This window comes from Notechis scutatus, unplaced genomic scaffold (genome assembly GCF_049901735.1).
Source record: "Notechis scutatus isolate UNSWTSFEM ecotype Mainland unplaced genomic scaffold, rNotScu1.2 NSCUSCF20, whole genome shotgun sequence".
NCBI classification, from domain to species: domain Eukaryota; kingdom Metazoa; phylum Chordata; class Lepidosauria; order Squamata; family Elapidae; genus Notechis; species Notechis scutatus.
Window position 1 is genome coordinate 54,650 of NW_028263147.1, and position 3,361 is coordinate 58,010.

Sequence of the window (3,361 nt, forward strand, 5' to 3'; positions counted from 1 at the left end):
ATTCGGCAAGCCGGCCAATGACTGAGGGTCTCTTCAGGGGTCTTTGTTATTCCCCAAAATGGAGGCAGGACGTGGAGAGTGATTGGTCGGCATCCGAGTTTTTCAAACTTGAGGAGGAATGGACTTCAACCCCCAGAGTTCCCCTCCCAACAGTGCATGGACTTCCTCATGCTGGGCAGGGAATTCTGGGAATGAAAGTCCCTTCATCTTCAACTTCCAACTTTGGAAAATGGTGGTCTCCCTTCTTCCCTTTTGTGAGGCGTTAAAGCCCTGCACCAAGACTTGGCTAACTCACAGGTGGCTCAATCTATTTTCTTTTTTTCTCGGTCTCTCCCTCCCTCCCTCTCCCACTCTCCCTTCCCGGCAACCCCGGATCCCCCTTGGAAGACGGGGAGGAAGAGTGCCCCCTGTGGGAAGGGCGAGGCAGCACTCCAGCAGGACTCCAGTAGGGGGCGGCAGAGGCCTCAGAGCTGGCGGACTTCTGACACCGTCGGGCAGCGTGAAGGTAAGTTCTGCCAGGTTTCCTCTCGTTCCCGCCCTTTCTTCAAGGCCCCCCTGCTCCCCCAAGCGCTCTCCTTCACCACCACCCGCCACCCCCCCTGCCCAGACCCCTCCCCTCAAACGCTCTGCCACCCCTTCCCGCCCTCCCAGACAGACAGGCTGCCTCTCCCTCTTCTCCTCGCCCGCCCCGCTTCCTTGGCCCAGACCAGCCACCCCCCCTCCAGGGACCCCAAAATCCTCCCCCCTCCCCCCACCAAGACCCCTCGCTGCTCCTCTCTGAGGGGAGCCGGAGCTCTCAGCCCCCCCGCGCTCTTTCTCAGCTCCTGTCTGGGTAAAAGGCACCTTTTCTTTTGAGCGTCTCATCCAATCACAGCGCTCCTTGTTCCTTTGGGTCTGTGGTAGAACGAGGAGAACAACGGTTATAATGATCTTAGTCTCTTCCAAAGAGGCTCCGTTGTACAATGAGGAGAATAACGGTGATGATCAGGGTGTAAAATATGATGGATATTTTTAAAAAAGACCCGACACAGACAGTGCACTGTCGCTGTAGAAATGGAACTTGATGTACGACAAAGGAATAAAATAATTTTAAAAATCCATGCAAGTTCATAGCCTCCAGCATGTCTTATAATGGATTCCACAGTAAATGTTTTGCTGTGTGGAAAAAGCACAAAAAGCCACAAACACAATTCCCTAAATAATAGGGGGGCAGGGGGGCTGCTGAATCCCCCGGGGGAGCCTCTTCCTCAGCGGCGGGGCTGCTTTGGAAAAGGGGCGCCAGGCGATCCCCCCGGATGGCAGTCCTGGTGGGAGGGGACCTGGAGGCAGCCCCCGTCTGGCTCGGTGGGGCGGGCAGGGTGGGACCCTCGGAGAGGAGGGGGAGGCTTCTGCAGGTATCCCGGCCCCGTCCTGTCCCCGGCCTTCCAAGCGGTGGGCAGCGGCTTCTGGGCCCCGGGGGATCGTCTGGATGGCCTCGCAGGCCTGGACACAGAGGCCTTGTGGGGTGGGGGGGGGGGGGGGGGTCCTTCTGTTGCTCAGGCGGGGCGGTTCCGGGTGACTGAAGCCCGCAGAGGTCAGACGGGGAGGAATCCGCCCCACCTGAACCCCAAGGCAAGGCAGGTTTCTTCCCCCGGAGTGGCTTCTCTCCTCTCTCTCCGCCCCCGAGGCTCCCTCGCCGCCTCCAGGGTTGCCACCTGTGGTTGGCGGGATGAAGAAGGGCCCGAATCGGGGGGGGGAGGAGGAGGCCAGGGCGAAAGGCAGGAGCGGAGGGACCCCCGGCTGCCCCTCCTGGCTGCTCAGACCCGCCGCCCCCGGGGGAGAGACTGGGGGGGCAGAGAAGGCCAGGGGTCCTTTCAGAGCATTTGGGGGGGAGTTGGGAGCTCTTGGCAGAGAAGCGGGTGGGTGGGAGTGGGTGACACTTGACCCCCCTCCCCCCAAGAGAGGGTGGCCTCCCCCTCCTCCCCAGGGGGCTCCCCCGCTGCTCTCCCGCCCCGAAGCGCTTCTCCCCCGGGGAGATCCAGGGCCCCCCGTTCCTTTGGAAAGAAATCTCTTTTCCTCCTTTCAGTGTTTGGCTTCATTCAGTCGGAGCCTCCGATTTCCTGGTTTCCCTAAAAATGGGGGCTCTGCTTTAGTTGCGTCTCCCTGATTCTGCCTTTGATATTTGTCTCTCTTGTCTTCTTTCAGGTTATCGGGGTCTTTGTGCAACCATGCTGGTTCCTTCTGGGATCCTCCTTCCCTTCTTTCCCTATTCTTTGTCCTTTCCTTTCCTTTCCTTCCCTTCTTTCCCTTCCCTTCCCTTTCCTATTCCTTTTCCTCCTCCCTTCCTCATCTATTGACTTCACTTCCTTCCCATCTTCCTTTTCTTCTTCCTTTTCCTTTCCGCCTCCTATTTATTTCCTTTCCTTCCCTTCTAATCCTGCCTTCAAAAGAAAAGCTCCATGGGTGACTTCGAACTATCCTCAGGGGAGTCTGAGTTCCCATGGAAAGACAAGGGGGAGAGACCCGTCCACCTCCTTTGGGGGTCTCTCTGACCCTCCCCCCCCCGATTTCTTCCCCTCTGCTGGGACTCTGAGCGGGTTTCCCTCCTGCCTCCGTCCAGACCGTTCCAGGCATCCTGGCTGGGCCTGTCGGTCAGCAGAGGAGCCGCTTCCCCTCTGGCCCCAAGTGACCCCCCTCCCGTCAGACTCGGGGAAGGAGGGAGGGGCAGGAAAGACGGAGCTCAGGGGGGGGAAGTCTGTGGAAGTGGGTGGTGGGGGGACTCATGGACCCTGTTTTGTCTTTCAATTGCTGGCTGGATATAAAGAGAGTCAGGCAAACTACAAAGGCTTCCATACAAAGTTTCTTTATTGCATCACAAGGCATCCTTAAGGTATAACTCACAGTTATGTCTAGATTCATCTAATGTCCAAATCTTTGCATAGCTGACTTCATAGTGTGAAAGTATAGTGATCTTCATCCCGTAATGATGGAGCAAAGGGTGAGACTCCAGCACGCTGCTGGGGTCCAAGCAAGAGTAAAGGCAACTCCCCCAACCCAACCAAGGGTCAATTCAGTGAGCAATCAGGATTACAGATGTGACCACATGACATGAACTACATTTCCCATGATGCATTAACTACATTTCCCATGAGACATTCCCTTAAGGGGACAGCTCCCAATTCCCAATTAACTATATACTGTCTGGACAGTACAGGCCAGTTGCTTTTGTGGTGTGGAGACAATAACTTGGTCCTCAACACCAATAAGACCAAGGAGCTTATAGTGGATTATAGAAGGAACAGATCAGACCTCCAGCCCTTGTTTATCAATGGAGACCGAGTGGAGCAAGTGGCCAGTTTTAAGTTTCTGGCTGTTACCTAAA